The 27631-nt window shown below is 38.7% G+C and overlaps 1 pseudogene; it reads left to right on the top strand.

The window, feature by feature from the left end:
• The first annotated feature begins 4699 nt into the window (after positions 1-4699).
• Positions 4700-27631, top strand: part of LOC132430294 (homeobox protein NANOG pseudogene) — a 120075-nt pseudogene continuing 97143 nt past the window's right edge.

The following is a 27631-nucleotide window of genomic DNA, read 5'->3' as shown; positions in this document are numbered from 1 at the left end:
GGTTTTAGTGCTAAAGGCTCACTAAAGCTGAGATGCTTAAGTGTTTATGGGCAGGTTCTGAAGGTCACAAAGTTCTAACAGAGAACAAGCAGAAAAGGAGAGACCGTTGAAAGGCTGGTAAAGATCCCAGTGACAGACTGACAACACTGATGTCTCTTGACAATGTGTTTCCTCCAGTCCTGTTATGTTCCACCATGTGTGATGGCATTTGGAAAGGAATGAAAATTGGGAGAGGATGAAAAATGTTGTAATGGGAGTCATATTAATTTTAAATCAATTTCATTGAAATATAGTTTAAATATAATGAAATGCACCTACTGTAATTGTATATTTCTATGAGCTTGACAAATTCAAATGGACATGTAACCATTACCACTATCCAGATATAGAACATTACCCCAAAATGTGAATTTGTGTCCCACTGCAGTTCATCGTCCATCTTGGCTCTAGGTAATCATTGGCCTGCTTTCTGTCATTTTAGATGAGATTTGTCTTTGTAATTTTGCATATAAATGAAATCATATAGTATATATATATATATATTTTTATCTGGCTTATTTTGCTTAATATATTTTTTTGAGATTTGTCCATGTTGTTGTGGGTATCAATAGTTTATTCTTTTTTATGTCTGAATAGTATTTCATTATATGACATACCACAATATGTTTATCTATTCATCAGTTGATGACCGTTTGGGTTGCTTCCAGTTTTGAATTAAAAGCTGACGTGAATGAGCATTCACATTCAAGTTTTTGTATGAATATATATTTTAACTTCACTTTTGGAGATTCTTGGGAGTGAAATTCCTGGAGTGTATAGTAATTGTATATTTAACTTTGTAAGAAACTGAAAACTGTTTTCAAAAGCGATTGCAAGGGCTTCCCTGGTGGCGCAGTGGTTGAGAGTCTGCCTGCCGATGCAGGGCACACGGGTTCGTGCCCCGGTCTGGGAAGATCCCACATGCCGTGGAGCGGCTGGGCCCGTGAGCCATGGCCGCTGAGCCTGCGCTCTGCAACAGGAGAGGTCACAACAGTGAGAGGCCCGTGTACCGCAAAAAAAAAAAAAAAGTGATTGCAATACTTTACATTCCTACCAGCAGTATATAAAAGATCCAGTTTCTCCACATTCTCGTCAACGCTTGGCATTGCCAATCTTTTAAATTATCCATTCTAATGTGTATGCAGTGGTATCTCATTATAGTTTTAGTTTGCATTTCTCTGAGAAATAATGATTTTGACTATTATTTTCATAGACATCATCTTATGTAAGATTGTCTTTCAAAATTTTTGTCCATTTATTATTGGATTGTTTGCCACCTTACTGAGTTGGAATATTTCTTTATGTACTTTGGATAAAAGTGCTTTGTCAAATATACGCATTGTGATATATTTTCTCTTAGTCCAAAGCTTCCCTTTTATAGCTTCAATAGTATTTTTCAATGAGCAGAAGTTTTGAATTTTTATGAAGTCCAGTTTGGAAGGTTTTTTTTTTCTTTTTATAGTTTCTCCTTTTTACATCCTAAGGAATCTTTGTCTATAGTAAGGTCATGAAGATTTTCTCTGATGTTTTCTTTTAAAAGTTTTAGAGTTTTAGTTTTTACATTTATAATGATGATCCTTGAAATTAATTATGTCATCTATTGTGTGAGGTAAGGGTTGAGATTTGGGTTTTTTTTTTCTGTATTTGTATCTACTTGTTCCAGCACCATTTGTTGACACGACTTTCTCATTCAGTCTTCTTGTCACCTTTATGGAAACATTTGATGAAACACGTGGGGATCTATGTGTACAATTTATATTCTCTACCAGTGACCTATCGTATTGTCCCAGAACTCGAGTTCAGTGTTGTATAGAAGTGGTTAGAGTGAGCATCCATGACTTGTTCCTAACCTTTGGGATTAAGTTGATAACTCTCTAGTTGGATTGATTAAGACCAAAAGAGACAAACTATCAGTATTAGGAATGATAGAGAGAACATCATTGCAGATCCTACTGACATTAAAAAGAGAATAGGGAATATTATGAGCACCTTAATGCTAATATCATCAACAAGCTAGATGAAATGAACAAAGCATTTGAACAACACAAATTACTAAAACTGACTTAAGAAGAAATGGAAAGCCATAATCAAAAAAATTTATTACAAAGAAAACTCCAGGCCTGATGGTTTCACGGGTTAATTCTGTCAAACATTTGAGGGATCAATGATACCAATCCTTCACAAACAGAGATGGGGGAACACTTCCCATCTTATTTTATGAGGCAAGAGTTATCCTGATTTCAATACTGGACAAAGGCATTACAAGAAAAAATATTGTAAATCAATGGCCCTGATGAACATAAACATAGACACCATTAAAAAATTTTAGCAAATTAAATTTAGCAGTATGTAAATATATCATGACCCAGTGAGATTTATCTCAAGTCCTAGCTTTACGTTTTAGTCAAAAATATTGATATATTCCTTGGGAATAGGCTTAAGGCAAGTTGTAGTTTGCTCCTGTGGTACTTGTTAACTTCAGTAGGATAATACAGTTTTTCAAGGTTCTATCTATTCTTTATAAAGTTATGTCCATGGCTTCAAGAACCAAAACCACAGATGAGAAATGCTGTACTTATAACAGTTGTGCCCACCTCTATACTGTGAGCTGATTAGTATCTTCAATGTATTTCTTATCCAGCGGGGAAGAAAGCACATAGCATAATTAGAAAACTGTGAAGTGGTGCCTATTCTGAAAGATGGTGTATAACCATGGTGAAAATTCTGTGATTCAGGGTCCAAATAAATCTTTTTAATGTGGAAGTTTAGTTCAGGGTAATCAGAGATAAACCGTGAAACAGATGAATTCGGATTTGGGTGTTAAAGTAGCTATTCATTTTCTCAACAATCATCAGAATATATTTTGTATCATGATTACTTATGGGTGTGTTGCAACATAAAGTTGCAAAATGGGGTTGTTTAAATTTTACATACATTAGAGGCACTTTCAAGTCACTCTTATTCTCATGGGTATTCTGGAATGCTTTCTCGAGTGGGAGGAAATGTGATAAAGTTACAGCCAGTGCCTGTAATAGTTCAAAACTAACATTGTGCCTTATTTATTATATTTTACCATAGAGTATTCCATCAACTACTATGTCTGCCATGGTTAAGGTGATGAAAAAATAAAAATGATTGGTACTCTTTTTTACTTTAGCTGTACTATGTTGGGAAAAGAATTAATTCACCAACATTTTAAGACATTGAGCTAAAAAAAGATCCTCTCCCCTGCATCATTAACTGTGTCTCCAACTGCCAACCTTGACTCTGGCCATACTGGCCATGCAGTAATTAGCAGAAGTCAAGTTCTGTCTTGAATATTTCCTCTAAGTTTGATTTTCTTGCAGTTTTATTACATACGTATATAATGTAACCTTTGTCTTATAACGTTGATTTCGCTACAGCTTTCACAAACTTTGTGAAAAATACATCAGGATGACAAGTGAAAATTTTCCCTTTCTCTTCTTGAGGATTGCCAATGGCATCAAAATTCATTATTCAAAACCTTGTCCATAATATCTTAAAAAGCCCAAGTTTTAATTATATAAATGATTTACAAATTGGGAAAATGTGACATAATGGAAAAGCCATGAGTTTTATAATCAGAAAGTCTTGAATTATCATTCTCATTCCCTTAATTTAATGGTTGTGTGACCCTAGATAATTCACTAAACCTTCCTGGACCTTCCTTTCTTCATCCATAAAATGGACATAATGTCTGTCTTACCATTCAGGTTTCATCTGAAATTCCACTCCCTGATTCTACCATCTCAGTGAGATCTTTGGGATATTTTTGTCTGCAGTACATAGCTGCTTCACTCCCACTCATCTTCTTTTTCGTAACAGGTTCTTCAGTCTTGACCAAAGGTTGGCAGATGGCCTAAAATAAACCAATCAGATAGTTTTTCTTCCACTACTCTTACATGGAGAAACATAGAAATTGGCAGTGGTTGTAGCAGAGTCATGCCATGGTAGGATCCCCAGGTGGACTCATGATGTCCTGTTTATGAGATTCTAAGATTGCAGTGTAGCTTGTCCTTTAAGACACCTGGATACTATATTCTTTCTTGGATCCTGTGAACTATCATAATATTCGTTTCATAAACCCACTTCAGTTTAAACTAAGTCAGAAATGGTTTCTGTGTTTTACATTCAGAAATCTTGACCAAAACTATCCCTTATCATATGCCCCCGTAATGCCCTTTGCTCCTGTCTTTATAACACATCATAGTTGTAATTGATTGTTCAACATTTATTTCCCTCACCAGATAGTAAATTCTATAAAAATCAAGGAACACTGTCTGCCTTGTTCCTCAGTTTCCCAGGGCTTATCCCCAGCACAGTGCTTGCCACCTGGAAATAGTTAATGGTGGATAAATAAAGGGTTTATATAAAGCACTCACAGTGCTTAATAAATGTGAATACTTTTCTTCCCTCCTTTTTCTACCTTCCCCCTTTCCTTTGTTCTAACACCAGAAGCACATCTCTTTGAAAATACAAATACTGTAATACCCACATGTCTTGTGCTTCAAATTGTGCACACATCCCTCCTCTACCCACCTCCCCGACCAGTGACTCTTCAAGTGTCTCTTGTAATGAAAACAGGTTCAGCACATGCCTTGAGAGTCAAAGCAAGGGTCAATGTCCCTCCTAAGGGAATATGACAGAAACACCCTACATCCAGTTAATGCCTGGATGGTTTCTGCCGAAGCCTTGCCCTCTGCTCCATCTTTCCTGTGGATATTGCTGTGCTAGTGGCCCACATCGTGCTGCCAAGAGGTCCCAGAAGAAGGTGAGTATAACAGGCCCACACAGGGATTGAACCTGTGACCCACTCCTTATTAGCAAGTCTACCCAGCAGACCTGACTCTAAACTGGTTGCTGAATTTCTCTCAGATCACTCCTGCTGTCTTAGCTGCAAGGTCATGAATCTGACCCAATAAAGATAGTTAACTTAAAAAAAATCTTCCTGCCATTTTTAGAATTTCTGGAGCAGAACGACCTTGGCATTGGTCAATGTTTGTAAAGGGCATTTGGTTTGTGAGAAAATGAACGCATTGCTATTCCGGGGAGTTACAAGACAATATCATGTTTCTTCTTTTTTCATTTTTGACCCTGGTTTTGCAGTATAGCTATTGGACTATAGAAACAGACTTCTAGCTTAGAATGTAGCCAAAATTAAACAGAGGGATGTAAAAATCTACAGAGAATGTAGGACTATCAACACAGGAGAAGCTAGCTGTTTTAAGAAAAAAGGAGATACTTCTAGCTAAATGCCTATTATATGCCAGACACCCAGCTACACAGTTTTACTTAGAGTATTTTTGTCGATGTTCTTTTATAGATGTTATTTCCCCCATTTTATACATGATAAACTGAGGCTTAGAGAGGTTTAAATGATGTGTTTAGGGTCTCCCAGCATAGTGTGGAATTTGGTCACCTCCTTCTGTCTTAAGAATTCTTCCCATCCTTTCAACAGTACTGAACTTCCTCTGTTAACCTGTTACTCCTTGTCTCTATGAGAAATTCTGCTTTGAACTTGGCTTTAGCTGCCATAGACACACAATATATTTGTCTTTCACATTAGCCAGTTCTGAAAATATCAGTAATATTCAATCAAAATTTCATTTCACTTCTCTCTTCCTTCCCATGTGGCGGGTGTTTATTTTTTTTCAGGTTCCATCTTTCTTCATAGGTCTGGAAATGTTCCTTCAGTAAGTCTGGGTGAAGCTGATGAATTTGCAGTTTCCACAAGACCTTTCTGTGGAAAAGGATAGTCCTGCCCTATCCTCAAACATTCGGAAGTAGGACATCCCAAGGCACAGATGGAGAAAGACTTTGCTGAGGGGAGAGGGCTTATGCTGGTTCTCTCACTGCATTTAACTTGAAATCAGGACTTAAGGAAAGTTGATGCTTTGAAGACATAAGGATTTGGTTTAAGTACTGGCTCTCTCATGGTTGAGATGTATAAACTTAGACAATGTATTTAATCTCTCAAAGTGTGCATTTCCTCATCTATAAAATGACCAGACTAATAGCACCTCCTTCATAAGGCTGTAGTAAGGTTAAAATGAGATACTCTGCCTGGCATACAGCAAACATTCAATACAATGTTTCTGAAAATTTCTTCCAAATATTGTACTTCCTTTACGATATAGGATAATTCCAGAATACATTCAGTAAGAAAATATGGATTAAAAATTAGAAAAAAAAATTGGGAAAAATGCAGGTATAAGTTATGCTTGGAAATTAGAAATTCAGTCATTCCAAAAAATATCTGTTACACGTTTTGTTTTTCTGCTTTGCTTTGGTTACTCTGCTAGGTATACACATATTTTGTGGACATATCTCAACCTTAAAGCTGATACGCAGGTGGGCAAAACTCTCTACTTATTTGTTTTGTTGGAGACAAAATATTGGATTGAGAAAATTATGACTCTGACCTAAAATGGACACATTTAGGGATGTTTGTTCTAAGTTTCCAAAGCTTTAAAATATGAGTACACTACTACTAAATGACAGCATCTCTTATTTCAACCAAGCAGAAAAATAATGTAGCCCATGTAGATTTGCCCAAATTGGAATTCCAGGAAGTTACCCTGGATATTCTCCCTCCTCACTTCTTTGCATGACTTCAACTCTCTGACTGAAAGGAAGCCAATTTATTTTGTGAGGATTTTAACGATATATTAATTATGATAAGATTGAAATCTAATGACTAGTTACTGGAGACAGAGACGTTGGACTATTTATATATACTCTCTGCCCTTTCAGTCTGACCTACTTTGACAGTTTTATTAAACCAATTGACTTTTGAAGTTTGTTTATGAAATGGCTGGGGAAGACTGACTATTTGGGGTGTTCGGCATTTGTACAACATGCCATTTAATCAGTTCCATCAGAGTATTTCTGAAGTCCAGGAAGATGTCATTCTCTAACGTGTTAAGTAAATCACAGTTGAGTCCATGTGTGTGTTTCGGAACTTGTGTATACAGTGCACACACAGAATTCTCCCATCATAAAACAAAAAGAGCTCTCTTTGTGTGTAACTTGCTTGTTGTCAGTCTACAGTTCTAACTTCATGTGACTTGAATGGGATTGATTCATGTACTGAATTGTTCCATTACTTTTTCATCCAATGTTCATTCATTAATTTTTTCAACAATTATTTACTGAGCACCTACTCTGCCTCAGGTGCTGTAAAAGCCCCTGGGGATAAGCAGCAAAAAAAAACAGTCTAATTTTTCTAGACTGACAAGCAAATAATCACTTGAAGGCAGGGTCCATACCTGGTTCATTATTTTGCTGCTAGACAGACCTTGACTCCAATAGTTGCTTAAACGCTATGTGTTGATTTGCTGATGTATTTCTTCCTGTTTATGGGTTATAAGTGGATGAACATTGATCAGTGGTCAGGATCATTGTAGCCCCATCTATGTATCTGTTGTTGGTTAGTCTATTTTTCAAGGTTGCAAATCTTAAAAGGCAGTGGAATCTGGCTTTCTTGGCTCTATAACTTTGCAGGGAAGTTACCAGAGAGGAACTTAGTTGAATAGACCCACTAACATCATACTGCTTATTGTCAATATGAAGGCTCATTGGCTTTAGACCCATCCACTACCAAAGGAAACAAAGAAATGAGAGAGTGACAGGTTCCAGGTATGGACAAATGTAACTCCTTATCAGTGGATAGTTTGGCCTCCGTTAATATGAAAGCTTGGTAGTAGAAATGTGGATGGAATCTGATCCTTTACTTCCCAAGATAAAAGGTAAGAACCTCAAACCTGCTTGAGAAAAGAAGCTGCTCTTACTGACTACACCTAGGCTTTGATAATCTTGCTTCCCTACTATTGACGTCAGATACTTGTCCTACTAGTCTTGTGTTATATCTTCAAGGGTTTTAAAATTTGCTCTATTTCTGCCTGTACATGGATTTATAATTGATTTATTTTTATTTAATTCATATCTAACTAGTAGGGGGTTTGTCTTAACCTTCTAATTCAGGAATAATAGTGGGGTAGATTGGAGCAGTTCAGTTTTTTACATCAACTCTTATTTATAAGTACCCAGTGAGAGGAAGTATATTACAAAGGATAAGAGCTGTCTGTTGCTAAGGATAAATTTTCTGGGTTTGCATCTCATCTTTGCCACTTGTCATCTAGTTGACACTGGACAGGTGGTTAATGTGTTTGTGCCTCAATACTTAGTTCATTGGGTTGTTCTGAGGATTTCATGAGTCAGTACATAGAAAACATTTAGAAGGGCTCACGAGGAGCTTAGCGTGTATTAGTCACTCTTGTTATTAATAGTACTGCTGTTACTGTGTCACTAGATATTTAGGGGATTTTTTTTTTTTTTTTTTTTTTTTTGCGGTATGCTGCCCCTCACTGTTGTGGCCTCTCGCATTGTGGAGCACAGGCTCCGGACGCGCAGGCTTAGCGGCCATGGCTCACGGGCCCAGCCACTCCGCGGCATGTGGGACCCTCCCGGACCGGGGCACGAACCCGTGTCCCCTGCATCGGCAGGTGGACTCTCAACCACTGCACCACCAGGGAAGCCCAGGGGATGGGGTTTTAATGGTATTACTTCCAAGAATAAAGGTACAGTCAGATCCTGCCCTCCATTTACCTTGTCCCTCAGCAAAATTTCAACTAAGACAAGTATATGCATAGAACCAAAGAAGGTTAAAGAATATTGAGTTAGTGCTCAATAGTGCCCAAAGCAAGGCTCTCTGGATGAACCTATTTGCAGGGCAGGAATAGAGACACAGATGTAGAAAATGGACCTGTGGACACAGAGGGGGAAGGAGGGGGTAGGATGAATTGGGAGATTAGGATTAATGTAGATACACTACCATGTGTAAAATTGATAGCTAGTGGGAAGCTGCTGCATAGCACAGGAGTTCAGCTCAGTGCTCTGTGATGACTAGATGGGTGGGATGCGGGGTGGGAGAGAGGTCCAGGAGGGAGGGGATATATGTATACATATAGCTGATTTACTTCATTGTACAAAAGAAACTAACACAACATTGTAAAGCAACTCGTCTCCAATTAAAAAAAAAAATGAACTCTTCATCTCTTCATCTCCAAGAAGGGGAAAAAGGAGGATAATAATTGAGAGGAACACATATTTTAATATGGCTTCAAGAGAGAACAAGAGTGAGAGACAGAGACATGCTGGTTACAAGAGAAACCCTGGGTCTGCTTATCAAAAAAAATGGTAGAGTGACAGACTTAATCAAAAGTGCTGCATAGGGCTTCCCTGGTGGCGCAGTGGTTGAGAGTCCGCCTGCCGATGCAGGGGACACGGGTTCGTGCCCCAGTCCGGGAAGATCCCACATGCCGTGGAGTGGCTGGGCCCATGAGCCATGGCCACTGAGCCTGCGCGTCCGGAGCCTGTGCTCCGCAACAGGAGAGGCCACAACAGTGAGAGGTCCGCGTACCACAAAAAAAAAAAAAAAGTGCTGTATAGTAAAAAAATGATCCAATACAGATTTTAACCAATAATATTATCAAGTTCTTTTAATCTACATAATTTTACAAAGAGGATAGACAGAGGTAGAAGTGTGGGGAAAGGCTGCAAAAAGATTCCTTTACCTACGCTATATTCAGAACTTCTTGCAAAATTTTGTCCAGATGCTATAGTCTAAGAATTTGCAGTCTAATATGGATGATAATGAAATGAACCACATAGTTCAGTGTTATAATGGGTTGAGTAAGACATTTTCCATAAGGAAGAATCAAGCAAAATTGCATAGGCAGTCTGGGCAGAGTTTCAGCTTGGGCAATTTAAGGTTTCCTGGAAGAGGTGACATTTAACAAAAGTCAGAATTTACTATGCACTGGTTTTGTGTAAGCAATGTGTTAAGTGCTATACATACATTATCTCGTTTTATTCTCACAAGTACCTTATGAGGAGAAACTACATTGCCCCATTTTACAAATGACAAAGAGGCTTAGAGAGATTAAATAATTTCTAAGGTTTATAAGTAGTAACCGCCTGAATATGGTTCAAAGCCAGGTTCCCTGAGGATGAATACCTAAACTCTCCGTTCTACTGCCTTCTTCCACTTTGCCTTGCTGTCTCCTACCAGGAGATAGGAAGGGTCCAATGGAAGGCATAAAGGAATATGTTAAGAAAACAGTAGTTATTTCAATTTGTTTCATAGACTTCATTTAGGGAACACTTTGCACAAGTCCTGAGGCTGGCGATGGAGACAGAGTTACAAGGCACAGTGGCTTCTACTAAGGAGCTGGGAGACAAGGCAATGAATAAATAGCGCCAGACGAATAGTACAAAGAGTAAGCAGTGAATATTTAATTGATGACTATTTATTAAGCACCTACCATATGCTAAATTGATGGGATTGTAAAGATGAATATAATTCCTACTTCTAAAATGTTTTTATAACTTATTAGGTAAGATAATAAATGTACATAAACAACTATGCTAGAAGGCAGGATACGGTAGGCCCTAGCAGAGAGGATTAGAGAAAATGGGGCCAAGAGAGAACATAAGAACATAGAAAAGCAGGACTGTCATCCCTGTACATGGAGCACATTATATGCTAGTGCTCTACTTTGGAGTTTACCTCATTGATTTCCACCACAACCGATACAAGTATAGAAATTTACCCTGATTTTATGCATTAGGACACTAGGGCACATACAGGCTAAGTGTTCCACCTAGAAACAAAACAAAGACAGTAAGGAGCAGGTCTGTCTGCTCCTTTGAAGGTAGCATTTGACGGTTGATGTGGTAAGAAAGAAAAATAAATGTAGAACAGTATGGTAGACAGACTCCAAGGCAGTCCCCAGATATTCTCATATTCTCTACTGTGGTCGCTTACACAACTTTTCCTTGGAGCCCTGGACTGCCAAATGAGCAGTCTACTCTGAGAGCCTGACTACTCTGAGACCACTATGCTGGGAACACATGGAGAGGCCACATGGAGAGACCATGAGAATAGTTGAAGAGAGAGGCATGCCCAGTGACTTCCCATCTATTCCTGTCCCTAAAAGGTCTACTCATCTCAGTTGAAGCTCTAGATGTTATGGACCAACGACCAGTCCAGCCCAATAATTCCTAACCACATTGAAAATTCTGGAGCAAAATAAATGATTGTTTTTATTAAGGCACTAAGTTTTTGGAGCGATTTGTTGACACAGCAATAACAAATAACGAGGACAGGGAAGCCATGCATGTTACTTATCTATTGCTGTGTAACACATTACCCCCAAAGTTAGAAGGTAAAACACACGTACTTTTATTATCTCTGCTTCTGTGTGTCAGGAGTCTAGTCATGGCTTGTCTGGGTCCTCTACTTCAAGGTCTGTCACTAAGCTTCAATGAAGGTATTGGCTGAGACCTTAGTCATCTCAGGGGTCAATTGGGAAGAATCTGCTTCCTAGATCACTCATGAAGTTGATGGCAGAATTCACTTCCTCACAGAGTATTGGACTAAGGCATCCATGGCTCACAGGCTTTTAGCCAGAGGACTCTCAGTGCTTTACCACACGGACCTCTCCATATAGCATCTCAACTCAAAGCAAGCAAGAAAGCAAAAGAGAGCACCAGAAAAAGAACACTACAGAAGTCACAATCTTTTGGAATCTAATCATAGAAGTGACATCTCATCCCATTTACTGCATTCTATTCATGGGAAGCATGTCACAAGATCCAGTCCTCATGCAAGAATAGGGGATTACTCAAAGATGTGAATACTAGGAGACAGGGATCATTGAAGACCATTTTCAGAGTCTACTTACCACAGTATGATAAATCCAAATACTTGTTAGAAGCAGTTCATCCTTTCACCTTCTAGAAAAATAAACAGAAGGGTTTTTTTTTTGTTGTTTTTTTGTTTTTTGAGAAATAGTATTAGCCCCAGGTTTCAATCATGATTCCAAACTGTAGTGGATGTTGGGCATAGGAAGGAAAATTATTTTAGCTTCTCTGAGTCTGTTTGCTCATCTTTAAATGCCAATAATAGTTTTTTCTTCACAGAATTGTATGAATATTAAATGACTGAATGTAAGTGCAAATATCTCTTAGAGCATCTGGAATATGTGAGGTTCTTTAAAAAAAATTTGTTAGACCTGATGATGAGACTGTGTGTTAGATTTATTTGAAGAAGAAATCTAAAAGTGGACATTTAAAAGTATAGACATGGCCTAGAATCCATGTAGTCTGCATGTATGTTCAGGTACCTGCTAGCATGGTAATCAGAAAATATTTTTTTTGAATGTAGAGACAAGAAAGAAATCAGTTCTAGTTTTTCAGTTTTCAAGAGTCCTCTCCATTCTATTGTGTGTCTTGTGGAAAGTAAGTTACTAGAAGATGCTATATGGTGATTTCTTGGTCTCAGAATTTAACACTACAGGTTGTTAATGGTGCCTTAGAGGAAGTACTGAGCCCATTCAAAGGAGAATGAAGTGGAAGTAACTATGAGTTCTTCTAACATTTGAGCAGCCAATGATCTTCCATAGCATGAACATTAGAGTCTAGATAGAAGATTTTTCTCTGTTGAATTCTAGAGTGAACCAGAAATCAAACCAACAGTGCAGGGCTCTATGTCCCTTATGTTGTCCTCTTAGCTTGAGTTAAACCATGGATGCATGGAATAAGGGAGTCTCCTAGGGTCTTTTATCCATGCTGGTGAACCAGGAGAGCAAGTGAAGGTTGCCAAAGAGGCCAGAGGTACTGCCTTCAGCCAGTTAAGCAAACTACAGATACTTGAACATCAACCATGTGTTAGAAATCTGGGACACAAAGGTTTTACATAGCAAAGAAAAAAAAAAAAAGATCATCAGCAATAACAAAAACTGTAATAGAAAGTAGTATGGGCTGTAGTAGAGAAAGAGTCTGAATGAAGTGATGTGAAAACATACATGGGAAACAGTTAATTCCACCTGAGAAAATTCAGAAAAAAAGGAGCCACATTTGACATGACAGTTGAATGGAAATTTGCTGAGTCTGGACTGAATACATCAACCTGTTCCAGATCACACCTGCACTGAAGATATATTATCCATCCTTACCTCCAGTCCTGTACCTATAACTATTCAGTGATTTGCATGGGAGTCTGGAGCCTCCTGGCAATGAATATATGAACTTCAGTCCATTCATACTTGGGGGTAAGAGACATATGAAAACGTCTGGAGGCCTATGGGGACGGTGAAAGGAGGACACAAATACAGAAGTCGCAGTAGAGGATTCATCCAACTCGAGAAAGGAAGGATTTAGCTCAGTGAGCCAGACTCCACAGTAGAGCCAGAGGGTCGTATGGGAAAAGTGTCTCTAGGAAAAGTGCATTGCTTTTGTACATGAAACCAGCCAGAATCAACCATCTGAGTAGAGTCTATGCTTCTTAGGAAAAGGAAGTAGTATATCTATAAATATTAAAATACTTTTAACACCTAGATGATCCAGCCAGCTGGCTGTGGAACCCTATAAATGAGCAGAACAGTGAGATCCAGGGAAAAAGGAAGAGAGTGTGCTGAAGTAGATAGAGAAGTGAGCACCAGAGGTGTCAGAATTAGAGATGACAGTGGTGCCAATACCAGCCAAAGGGAATGTTAGTGTCCTGGAAATAGGTAATTGCATGAGTAAGGTCCATCATAATGTGAGATTTCATTCCAGAAGAAGACACACAGCAATGCTACAGGAAAAGACACAAGAAGGAGCCTGGACTGAGTACTGGAGATAGGGTGACCAACTATAAAAGTTTGCCCAGGGACTGAGAAATGTTTTAGAAAGGGGGACTTTCCATGCTAAAATGTGAAAGTCCTCAGCAAACTGGGACAAAGTGGTCACATAAACCAGAAGGATTTGTAAATATAGTGCAATACCAATGGGAACCTTCTAAGATTTAAAGGAGGAATATGACCTCAAATAATTGAGGGACAGGGTTGTTGCTGAGAGCCAGTATTTTGCAGATGGAAGATATCAAGCCAATGAAGGCCAGGGACACATGAAGTGTGACCTCATTTCTATACTGACTTATGAAATCTGGGATAATTCAATCCATCTTCAACTTCCCTCTTCTCAAATCTAAAGAGTTGGTCCACTGACTGGGCTGAGCGTGTAGTCAAAACATATGAACACAATTTTTACCTAAGACTATGATAAATGCTGGTCCAAATGCCAGGCCCCGCCTGGATTAGTAAGGAAAAATAGAGGCCCAGATGTTATGGTAGGTGAGGATGAGGTCTAACCTGAAGCTTCCAAAGCCGTGGGTTCATGATGGGGGTCATGAACTTTGAGATAGGGCACTGATCTAGGGAAACAAGATGAATAGCAAGCAGGCAGAGACCAATTGTCATGGAAGGAGGGGTCAGTCATGGGAAGACTGTTGATAAATTACAAGAAATGAACCAGTTTTTACTTAAGTCTCTTTTAACAGACCGGCTGTGGAAGGTAAATGAATAGGCTGCCCTGTCTTAAAGAGCCAGAGGTAGGGGTACAATATGAGTCTACTTTGGGGGAAAATCTGCAAGTATTAGCACAATGTCTGGGCACAGATTAGGTCTTTAGTAAATGCTGACTTTCTGTCTTCATTCTTCCAGAATATGAAGGAGAGCATAGCATTTTCCTGAATTAGAGACCTTGTACCTAGCTGATCTGATTCTAGTCCATTCTTCATGCTCTTCCAGAACTATCATCTTCCAAAAATAATAGATGACCTTTTAAAAATCACTAGGCATTAATTGTCGTTTAAAAAATAAGATTCAAAATTCATAGCATCCAAGGCCCTTTTAAACCTGACTCCGATGTTCTCCAGGACTGACTCCACCACTCCTTATATGAACTGCTAGTTACAGACACACCAACTCTCCTTCTTGCCTTGAAAATACCCTATTTTCAAGAAAGGAAAAACAAGAATGAAACAAGAAAGAACGTGAAAGAATAAACTTAACAAATAACTTGGAAGATTTACATGAGAACAATGAAAATACTACCAGGGGACACAAAATACAAAGCAAATGAAATGAAATACTGTATTCTTGGAAGGACTCACATAATAATGCTAACAACTCATTAATTCATTCATTCCATAAATTGAATATGATATTAATACAAATTTCATCCATTACTTTCTTGCCGGATAAATTTCATATGAAAAAATAAACAACAATGTCCATGACATTGTTTGATTGATTGAGGGAAGGGATGGTCCTAACAGACATTAAAACATATTGGAAAGCTAGAATAATTAAAACAGTGTAGTCCTGTTACACATATAGACCAGAAATTCCAGAAATAGTACCAAATAGATATGAGCTTTTAAGTATGTGGTAAATGTGACCTTGCATCTTGGTGAGGAACTGATGGCTTATTCAATAAATGTTGGACTAGTCACCTATAAAATAATAGAATTGGATTCATAGTTTACTCCTAAATGAACTCCAGATTTAAACATGAAATATAAACTGCTAAAAATATTAATCAAATAAATGGAGAATAATTAAAAAAATATTTTTCTTAGTATTACACAAAGTCCAGAAGTGAATTGGAAAAAAGATAGATAAATTCCACTAAAATGTTTTTGAAATATTTATTAGAAAAGCACAATAAAGGCAAACGTGAAACTCTGGGAAGCATTTGCTAATCATATCACAGAGAAATGGCTGTGAGATCTATAAATCTGTAAGAAATAGTCTAAAGGTTCAATAAATAAATGAGCAAAGGAAATGAACAAACAGTTCACAGAAAAAGAAATACGAATGTCTCTTAACCATATAAAAACCTGTTCAACCTCACACATCAAAAAAAGAATGTAAACTAAAACTCTCCTAGTCTTCATATTTACCTCTCAGATTGGAAAAGGTCAAAGAGTTTGATTACACACTGTGGGTTTGCCAGAGTGTAGGAAAACAAACCTCATAATTCTCTAGCAGAAGTGTAACTAGGTCTAACTTACATGAAGAAAAAAAAATTGGCAATCTCTAATAATTTCATTGCTTCATACATACTTTCAAATTTACTAAAAAGAAGGCTTGCAAATGTCCATCGAAGGGGCTTCCCTGGCGGCACAGTGGTTAAGAATCTGCCTGACAATGCAGGGGACACAGGTTCAAGCCCTGGTCTGGGAAAGTCCCACGTGCTATGGAGCAACTCAGCCCATGTGCCATAGCTACTGAGCCCACGCGCCACAAGTACTGAAGCCCGCACGCCTATAGCCCGTGCTCCGCAACAAGAAGCCACCTCAATGAGAAGCCCCTGCTCGCCGCAACTAGAGAAAGTCAGCACGCAGCAACAAAGACCCAAAGCAGCCGAAAGTAAATAAATAAAAAATAAATAAATTTTTTAAAAAAGAAAAAAAAATCCAGTTGAATCTATGCAGAATCCTGTTGCAGCTCTTTTATGTCTTTATTTTTGTTGGAAATTTAACGTAAAGAATCCAGTTATTTCAGAAATGGTAGAAATATGATTCACGCATGAAATCTCTTTGTAACAACTTCACCACCTCCCCAAAGGGCTTGTTCTGTGCATTTTAACTGTTAAAATTCTCTTCAAGTTGATCTCCAGATTTCTGGCCTTTATTCTGCCCTCTGAAGTTGTCACAGATTTCTAATTCTACCAATTCAAAATGGTATACTGCTAGATTTCAGGTTATCAATCACCTGATTTAATAAATAGACTTTTTTTCTTTTTTTTTTTTTTTTTCAGTCTTCACTCCAAACAAACATAGCTAAAGTGAGTTTTTCTTTTGGGAAGGTGGGTGCAATCACAGCTCTCATCAGTCTTGATTAAGCACAGATCGTTATTCCACATGCCCTTCCTTGCTAGAGTCTGCACAAAGCTTGTTTCCTTTTCGAAGCTCCTTTATGCATGGCACATACAGAAAGCTCTAAGAAGTGGAGACTCACGTTTCACCTGAGGATGAATGAGCAACTCACCCAGGGCAGTGCCTTAATCAGAAATTTTGCTATTTAGCAAGGGAAATGTCAGCTCTGCAGCTACCCCAGGAAGAAGCATATAATGAGCAAGTAGAAGGATCTCCTTTTGGTGATGGTTACACAAGTGTCTTTGATGATGAGAACAAAGAGATGCAAATGAAAACTAGGGACAGCCTTCTGTCTATAGATGTTTCTGGCATCTGGGATCTTTTTCCTCAGCTTTAGTATCAAAGAAGTACATCGAACAAGAGCCGCACAACCAGGTCCCTCAGGGGCACCTGGTTACCTGTTGAAGTGACCAGACAGATGCTCAGAGAAAGATGGAAAATGTAAGAAGTTGATTTTACTGGACCTCCATGGAGATGGGGGGAAACGTGGTCATATACGGAAGGCTGGCGATTCATTCTCTCCACATGACACAGTTGAATAACTGAAAATGCTAATCAAGAATGTCCTTGGAAAGGAAGATCTATTAGCAAGTGGTGATGTCTTCCTGAACTCATTTCTACTCCTAGGGGGAATTGTTTAAATAGGTCTTCATCATACGAACAACTGTCCAGTCTGGCTATAGTAGCATTGAAAGTAGCAGTGAAACAGGACACTTTTTTCCTTGGAATCGTGGATTTTAAGTCTCAGTCCTGGGCCTCAGTAAGTGTTCAGTTCAGGCAAAAAAAAAAAGACATTCACGATTATTGCAATAGAAGAAAAAGATTGAAATCAACTCTACGGAAACAAAAGGCAAGAGAGGTTGTAGGCACTGGGGTGAGCTCTTGGAAGGTAAAGAAACTTTTTAGTGGGGAGATTAGTCAACGTAATGAGGCCTCTGAGTTTGCTACTCGGTACTTATCAAAGTTAGGCTCCTACCCTCCCCCAGAGACTGGAAAACCAGAGCACTATCTTTCTTGATGATTACGTTTCAAAGGGGTGGCTCCCAGGTCCTTGAGACTCAAGACATTTCTGGGTTGTAAAGCTGGAAAGAGGCTGGGAGAAGATTTATATCTCAAAGGGGCAGAGAAAGATTTACAATTGTAAGTTTTCTGAAATAAATGCTCTAAGCAAGTGGAGGTCAGGGACCTATGTCAGGAAGGAAAGCATCTGAAGTTTAGTCAAGCCGAGGAGAAACTTGAGGCCATCTTGTTCACTGTAAGGCATAGGGAACTCTATTTTCAAATTCCTGATGGGACTAGAGAGGAAAACAATTCTAATTTTGAGGAACTCAAAAAAAGTCAATCTTCCTAACCAAGTATGGAGGATCCTGTTTAGCTCAAAGCTGGACTGTGAACATTGTCTAGAACAATAAAGATTCTGAGAATGAGGCCTCCCACCTCTTGGCAGACAACAATTTCTCACCAGGTTCCCCATCCCTGACTCTGTCACCTTACCTAAAACAACTCCATGTAAAGACAGTTACGCCTTAGAGACTGGCCTGAAAAGAAAGAGAAGGAAAGGGAAGAAACAATTGGTGGGCATCTAAAGTTAGGTGCCTATGCATACTGTCTCATTTAGTTCTGTCAGCAATCTTAAGAAGTATTCATTACTAACCCAGGCAACAGATGAGGATGTTGAGGTTTGGGAGGGTAAGTATTTTGCTCATGGCTACACAGCTAATACATGCCAGAGCCAGATATTAGCTCAATTCTTTCTGGCACTTAAGATATGTCTGTTTTTTGAGCAGGTGTGTGCGTGTGTGTCCTGCGAAGTGTGGGGCAAAAGGCAGGTAACAGTCCTGTGTTCTGCCTTAAGCATAGTGATCATAGTATGAGAAGGGAAGTATGGGCCAATCCAATGTCGGTCTAGTCCCTGCTTTACAGCCAGAATGATCCTTTTACAATGCAAGGCACAGTAGGTTTCTCCCCTAATTAAAAACAAGGTGGCTTTCCACCTTGTTCAGAATGAGACCCAAATTCTAACCTGAGCCTACAAGGCGTTCAACATTCCATGCTCTTGTCTCTAACTACCCTCCCCCTTGCTTCCTGTGCTTCAGTGTGTGAAACCAACACATATTTCCTTGGTAACACTAAACATGCTCCTGCTTCAGGCCCTTTGTATCAATACTTGCTATTCCCTCTGTCTGGAACACACCCCAAGATAGCAACATGGCTCACTCCCTAAGCATTTTATAATGTGTAAAGGCTATTGTATTTCTTTTTTCTGTGAGGTGTCTATATATTGTATTTATTTAAACTGGTTTTTTTTTCTTCTTTTTTGTTTTTAGGAGCTCTTTATGTATAAGGATGTCAGCTCCTCCCCTTTTTATATAATATATAAATTTTCTGTAATATTCTATAAGTTAAAAAATATGTCATTGAGTATATTACTCTTTTTTATAATTATTTCTAGATCAAATCTCAGTTAAGATCTCCTTACTTATAAATTGTAAAGGAATACAGAGTTATCTCTTCTATTACAGTATAGTTTTATTTTTATAGTTAGATTTCTTTCTTTACCTTGTTTGTGGTATAAAATATCAGGGACGAATCTAGATTTATCTTTCTCAAATGACTAGTTGTCTTAATACAATTTCTTAAAAATTTCTCTTTCCCCCCTTAATTTGAGATGCCACCTTTATAATATCAAATTGCCACATGCACTTTGGTTTATTTCCGATTTTCTGTTGTATTTCATTGGTATCTCTTTTTGATCAAATAACCGATGCAGAGTTAAGGTATTTGACCGCATCTGCTGAACAGTGAAGAAGTCAGCAGCATCTGTTCCGAACTGGCCTGGGATTCCCTTGAGGACTGAGCCTCAATGCACATTTTACGTCAATATTATACTGGATGTTTGTTAAAACTTTGGAGTCCCGGGCTCTGATTCCTAAGAAAGTCAGAACCCTTAGGGGCAGGGCCCAGGGGGCCACATTTAAAAATAAATTTACCAATCATTTTCAGGCAAGGTTTGGAGATGGAAAGAAGGCAAATTCAAACATTTTTCTAATGGGTATCTATTTTATCCTTTGTCTACCTAAATGCACAGAAAAGCATTTTGTTTCACCATATAAGCTGCAAAACCAGGAAGGAACTGTTATAGCTCAAAATGCAGCACATTTTGACTACCACCCAAATCAATAGGTATGATTTCCTTTGACATCCCTTAATGACGTACTAATAGGAGAGATAGAGGTAGGCCAGGCAGGAGAGTTAGCCAAGTGGGCAGAGCCAGGAGGATTAAGTGCTTAATTGAATTTCTGTCTCAGTTCTGGCCAAAGTATTTTTATCAACATCAACACATGAAGAGAGCCTAATCTGTACATCCAGAAGACCAGTGCCAGATGGGTAGCGGTCATGGTGCTAACATGTTCACCAACCATATTTACAATTAACAAATTAAGATAAGTTACTTTGCTTGTAAAATCATAACAAAGGTGAAGACAGAACCAATCACAGGAAGCCAGTTCCTCACAAAAGGGCTTATGAGTCCAGTACGTCCATAGTTCAATGTCACTTACTCCTGCTGCAGGATACATAAAGTCTCTCTGCTTATCTAATGCTTGAAGTCTGGCTGAAGCTTCTGGACATTGCTCTAGCTAGAGGCCCAATACAGGAATCGATCTGCAGTGGCTGTCTAATCACTGGGAGGAGGAGAGAGATGATCCTTCCTACGTGATGCTTAATGAACCAATTTAGAGACACACCTAGACTAGACGTCAGGGTTCTGTAGCCTTTTCTCATACCCTGGAAGAATGTGTAAATGGTTTATTTATAATAGGAAAACTTAGTTTGCATGAATTGAGTAATTTTATATTCAATCTTTCAATGGTGAATAATTCTATAATAATTACAAGCAATTTGGGGTTACAATTATATAGAAACCAGTAGACTAAATGGAAAGCAAAAGAGGGTAGTTTTCAAGAGTTACAGAAATTAGATAGAGTCATAGGGCAAATTCTCTCTTGTCCTCCCTTTAAGAAGCAGCTAGCATTTCTTAGAGGGTGTAATGCCAGATAAGACTCTTGCCACTAAGAAAGAATAACCTCTCATCCCCAACCTTCTTCATAGAAATGGACGTGGTGATACTTACAGTGGACTGCAGTCAGAGTAGTCAGACTTGAAGAAAGTCTAGAAGACTTCCAAGTATAGGTCAATAACATGGCACTAAAGTGGGCTAAAGGTCCAAAACTTCTGTGTGAGGAGAGGAGGACCCAGAGGGACTCAGAAGAGATAAAACTGAGGACTGAAAAGAGGAGATTTATCCTCAGGGTCTCAGTACCATGATTGCCAAGGGTCAGTGGAATGGCAGAGGGTGTGAGACCAGCAGAAGTCAAAGCAGTTGTGGAAATAAGCTGGTGGTGGTTTTCTATGATATATTGGGGAGAAATAAGGACAAGAACTTAGACACAGATATGTAAGGGATGCGACTATTTAGTAAGAGGTACAACACAGGTACTGATCAAAGAGAACAGACTCCAGCACTAGGGCCAGTTGGACCTTGGAAGCACAGATGTGCTTGGCTGCTGGATTGTGGGGATCTGTAGGGGATGTCAGGGGCAGGGTTATAGGGGTAGAAGGACACTTAAAGGCTCAGGGCAGTAGCTAGCTCTTTACCAAATGTACAGCAGTATTTCAGTAATTATTTTGGTCATTGATGTAGCTCTATTGATACATACAGACAGACTATCAGAGTATCAGAAGATATGCATGCTGTTTTGTGCTGGTGTTTGCTGTGTATATGAGTATACAAGGCTGCAAGGAGGCTGAGGTATTGTTACATCTGTGTGTTTCAGAAGATGTTGGCTAGAGGTGGGATAGATGAGCCATTTGATTTAAAAATTTCCAGATTAAAATTTAATTTTATTCTCCAAGAGCGACAGTTCATACAGTTCTAAAATGTGTGAAATACCAGATAACAAGAATTGACAGAAAAGAAGTTCTAAAACAAATTTAGACACACCACTTGAGTTTGTGCAACACTCCATTTTTCAATGACACTTAATATATTCAAAATCAACTTAGAAACTCAAATCAACTTCCATGGAGTCTCAGTTCTCAATCACAAGTAGCATATGGGTATTTACATTTGTCCTTTACTACAATTTCTAGCCTATCTTTATATTGTGCTGTTTATTTCCACACAGTTTGTCTCCCTTGATCTTCTTGAAAACACTGTAAACTATTTCAAAAATAAGAAAATAAAGGAACCTTATTGAAACTTTCTTACTCTGTCCCATTTTATCATTGGAATAACGCACTGAGGTGGACATTTTACAGGTGAGAATATTGAAGGATTTGAAGATGTTTTGTAAATAAAGGGAAGAACGGGGTTGGCAACCTGCTTGTCTGATTCTTTTTCTGTTATTCTCCGCCAGAAGCTAGAATATTTCAGTGTTTTGTGACCCATGAAACCTAGCTAGTTAAAGTGAACTGGACCTAGAACTGTTCAGGTGCTCCAAAATCTAGAGCATTTACTGTAAAGAGGAAACTTCTAGAAACTTCTCCATCTTCAGGGAAGCTTCTGAGCATTTTGGTGTTACTCTTCATTGCTCATTGTAAATGTCCATTCTATCATCCCCACGTACTACGCTTAATAGATCATCTGTTAGTCTATAAACTGAGGAGGAACATAGCTGTAAAGAATGTACTTGTACAGGTGCCTATAAATTCCTCACAGAGGTGAGTCCTTATGACTGGAGTGCTTCTAAGGAGGGACAGGGAGAAATGCTTCTAGTGAGAGAGACATTGAAAACATAACCAAGGTGACAATCAGTATTGGTGGGTGTACCAGTGAGCATTCCTTGTTGCCTTACCATGAAATATTCCTGCTGAATAATGAAAAAAATGATCAAGCTTATGTAGTGTTAAATTGCAAAGGACATATGACATGATACAGACTTATATGAATTAATGTAAAACAGGCCTGGCTCTCTATATAGCTGATTATGTTACCTGGAGCACTGAGGTAGTACATTTTGCACGATTTAATTCATTCACTATATGTTACATTGTGGAGAGCTATGACAGAAATATTGACTAGTCACCAATATTTAATAGCTGGCAATCAGTAGTTTTCTCTGGCGTGGAGGTAGGGGATGGGATCTATTTGAGCAAATTCGTCCTCCTCAGCAAGCTTTTACCTTATGTCTGAACCTTAGTTTCTCTCTCTGTTCTTATACTTTCCAAAGTGAAACTGACACAAAAGCGACACGAAGCCCTAGCCCCCTTCCTCTGCCCAAGCCCTGTGGATCCCTTTGAATTTCCTTACTGCTGCCTCATTTCACAAAAGGTTTAAAAGATGTTCTAGGGAAACAACCTTCCTGCCACATCTTGTTGCCCTGCTCTCGTTTTGTGGCTACACTTTTCAAAAATCATCACCTCCTGTGGAAACAAATTCATCATAAACCTCTTGCAATATACCTCCAGTCCATGACACTCTGGGGCTGACATTTATTCATAGATTGACTATAAATAGGCAGCGATTTACACTCAATTAGATGTGGAGGGAAATCTGGGGTTGCAGGAAAGTTTCCACTCACTCAGTACGCAGGGTCTGTGTGATGGCTGGCCAACTGATGTTGCTGCCATTTGTTAAGATTCCCCCTTATTTGCTTTCTATTCAGACACTCCTAATTTGTGCAGAGTCTAGGGAATAACTTAAGACATGGTAATTAATTGGAGCATAACATTTTGGAGAAAAAAAGATGAAATTATTTACTTCTTTCCTTTTCTTTTTAAAAATGTCTGAAAAAATGAGACCATATTCTCATCTTTTAACTTCCCCTAAATTGCAATAGTCTGATTAACTTAAAATCACCAAGGATATGTCTTCCCTAAGAAAATGAAATCCAAATATTAAGCTGCATGCTTTGGTCACCCCTAAGAATCAAAAATTGATTTCAACCTGGGCTGGGTAAAATGAGCTTGTGGCTTTGGAGAATGGGAGAAAAGGCATGTAATAGTCAATGGGGGACTTTGATTATATAGCGTCTAATCACTTCTGTTCAAAAAAAATCTCATTTAAAATGAGAATGTTGAATCCCTAAGCTTCCACAAGACCTAATAGTGATTAGCTCACATGAATCTAAATTGCTGCTAAGTATTGATTATTATGAGGAGAAATCTAAGGAGAGTTTGATTAAATTAAGGCAATGAATGGTGTTATTCAGCCCAAACAGGGGACATTTACTTAATCCAGTAGTTTCAAATAGAATCACATTTCTATATACACATATAGATCATGTGCATTTTTAGTTTATGAAGCATTAAAATGGCAAGAGAATTACTCAAATGGCCCTGAACCTAGTTTTATCATGCCAAAGACATTTTGAGATCTTGCAGAACAGTACATTTCAAATTTTAATGTCTATCTAATCACCTGGGGATCTTGTTAAACTGAAGATTCGTATTCAGTAGGTCTGAGGTGAGGCATGAGATTCTCATTTCTAGAAACTTGCCTGGTGATGCAGATGATGCTGTTTCTTGGACCAACCGTACTTTGAGTAGTGAAGTTTCAGGACGACTCGTTCATGATTCTGAAAATCAGTTACCACTGTATGAGGATAAGCTAGTTAATACTGTGTGCTGAGTTATATAATGCCTGATAACTATTGGTATAATATAACCATTTATATAGAGAGAGAATGTTTCAAAAGTAAAAGAACTAGGAGACAGCAGAGACTACTGTTCTAGTCTTGCCTCTGCTACAAACAACCATTCCTAATATGTGTGTAGTACTTTGCATTTTACAAAGCAAGTTTACATAGTATATGTCACATGGTTTTATATTGATCCTCTGAACAGCCCTGTGAAGTAAGTCAAGCAGGCATTTTATTTTCATTTTCCTCATGAATATCCTGAAACTAAAAGTTGATGTGATTTGCACAGTTTCACATTATTATTTGGCAAGAAAGCCATGACTCAAACCCATATTTCCTGACCACAAGTCCAGCGTTCTTTCTACTAGCAGTGATTTTGCATAGATCATGTAACTTCTCTAGTCCTTCTCTTACTTATGAAACGGGTGATCCCGGTTCAACTGGATCAGTGGTTATCAGCCCTCACTGTACAACTAAATTACCTTGGAAACACAAGAAATCATACCAGTGAGCGTCCCCTCCCAGTGCAGTTGAACCAGAGCCTTCCTGAGCTGGGCCAGGTTACCATTTCTTTTCATCCTCTAAGCTGATTCTGATACATAGTGACGAATGAGAACCAAAACCATTAGATATTCAGGAAAGCACTTTTCAAGATAAGTTGTGTTCCTATCTTCTTCAGGAAAATCTCAATGGCCATGGACTCTAACTTAGTAAGTATGGATACATCTATCACTGACTTTGTTAAAAATGTGAAATTGTGGTTTAGCAAGCTTTTACTTTTTGTCTTATTGCACAGGCCTTGAAAATTTAGGTAGATTTCACTTGATGCTTTTGAAAAAGGTCACTTTCACTCAAACAAGTGAAGATTTCCGTTTGCTCCCTGTGGCCACACTCTATGCAACACCAGTATTTCTGAGTTTTCTATTTTTCCTTTGAACTTGGCACTGAATATGTAGGCTTTTATTTGGGCTTTCGTTGGAGTGGGTGTCTAAACCCTTCTGATTGCTTTCTGGCATGACTGCTGTTCTCCTTGTGGCTGCTGTGATTTCAAGGAGGATTTGGACACAAAGTATGCTTATCTAGATGACCTAAGATTTCTATGTCAGAAACTGATCATGTAAACGGTTTAGAAATAGTCTCTTCTCAGAGTTAAAATTTCAGTACTAAGTCTCCTTGATGTAAATTTTGGAAAAGTTCAGGTTGTTGGAAGCAGATGGTTGTTCTCTCTTACAGAATCTTTTGCTTTTCTCTAGTTGTCACAAGATCAAGAGGACAGAATTTTAGTCAACAGCTTTCCCTAGTAGATTCCATTCTGTTGATCATTTTTCAAAGTTGAAGAGACAGGAGGAAAATGAAGGCTTTGAACCCTTGGGAGGATCCAGGGGGGATCTGGGCCTTTCTGGGGGGTAATCCTTGATCCTGTGGCCTAAGAGGGTTCCCAATAAAGCCATCTCTTCTGGAAGTATCCTAATTCTGAGTGATGTCACTGGGTCAGTGATGAGCCTCTGAGTTTCTCTAAGAAGGGTTCAGACTTTGAGGTAAAACAGATAACACAGCTCATTTAATTTCAGTAGTGGAAATTCAATCACATATATAATATCCTTGAAAGGATATTATGCAATCCAAGTCTTGATTCCCAAACTTTCTGACTTGTATTTTCTATAACTAGGCAGTTTATTCAATAAGGAAATAAAATGCATAATGCTCAAAAGATGACTACAATATCAGTTTACTTGGGCAGAGGGTGCAAAACGGTCTTTTTTACAGCAGACCATCAGTCTTGACGTTCCTTAATGTTTTACTCTGACCACCTAGTCTTTCTTATAGTGTTTGTTTCAGGGGATTCATGAGGTCCAGAGATACTTTTTTCGTTCAATTTTACTGTGAGATTTTTAGACCCTGTGTAGAATTATCTGATTGTCATTATAAAATACACTTTTATTCACCCCGAGAAGAATTGTCCTGAAACACCCCATTGCCTTTTCTAATTTCTAGATTTTCCTGTTCATTCTTACGATGTCTTTAGTAACATCGCTCCTGAGCCCCATGGACCACACAGAGAACAGAATCTTTTTGTTTGGGAGATTCCAGGTGTATTTCCTTCATCTCCCTCCCTGATAAACAGCTTTGTCTGAGTCTAGCTGTGCCTGGCCTCCCACAAAACATGTGGCTGCCACTGTTCTGGGGAGATGGTTACTGTGTTCACAAGGTATTGGAAATTTCTGCTGCTCCATTAACTCCCCTATTTGTATCTTGGAACTTTACTTCCTAGTGTTCTATCTCTGAAATTGGTTGCTGTTTCCCTACAGGGGAAAGTATGGAGTCAGCGACTGATATTAAAAATATAAATGGTAACAAAGCAATTGCTCTCATTTGGAATTAATATTTTATTAAAATTTGTAAGAACACTCAGCTGGTAGCGTCAGAGCCAATTACTCATGTGTACGTCGAATGTGCCTTTCCAATTCAAAGTGTGCAATAACTCTTTTTGAGTTAAGGAAAATACATCTGTGTAGTAAGTTGGAGGATCTAAGTTTTAACTCTTCCTGTGCCAGTCTGAAGCCTGGAGTGATGTGAAATGTAATAACGGTTTAAACATTAAAAATAGTAGCTGGGCTTCCCTGGTGGCTCAGTGGTTGAGAGTCCGCCTGCCGATGCAGGGGACACGGGTTCGTGCCCCGGTCCGGAAAGATCCCACATGCCGTGGAGCGGCTGGGCCCGTGAGCCATGGCAGCTGAGCCTGCGCATCTGGAGCCTGTGCTCCGCAACGGGAGAGGCCACGGCAGTGAGAGGCCCGCGTACCACAAAAAAAAAAAAAAAAAAAAGTAGCCATTTAACTTTTCTAAGGGAAACATTTAGATAGAAGGGTCTGCTAACAGATGGTGTCACATATTTATTTCATTCTTGGAGTATTTGCCCTTTTGTAAGGGTTTAAATCACAATACAACCTAGGTTAGAACATTCATAGTTTGTCTAGAATTAAATATTTGATAGGAGAATGAGATAGAAAGAGACAAGCTAGTTGTATCAGGTATATACTTTCTGTCCTTTCAGATCTACACTCCAGCCATCTTGAGTCCCTATTTTGTTTTAAGGGTCTGAACTTTATGAACACCATGAAGGAGGCCCTATGCTTTCTGGCTTCTGATAGCATTTGACCAAT

This window comes from Delphinus delphis, chromosome 8 (genome assembly GCF_949987515.2).
Source record: "Delphinus delphis chromosome 8, mDelDel1.2, whole genome shotgun sequence".
Classification (NCBI taxonomy): domain Eukaryota; kingdom Metazoa; phylum Chordata; class Mammalia; order Artiodactyla; family Delphinidae; genus Delphinus; species Delphinus delphis.
This window is presented reverse-complemented; position numbering and strand designations above follow the sequence as displayed.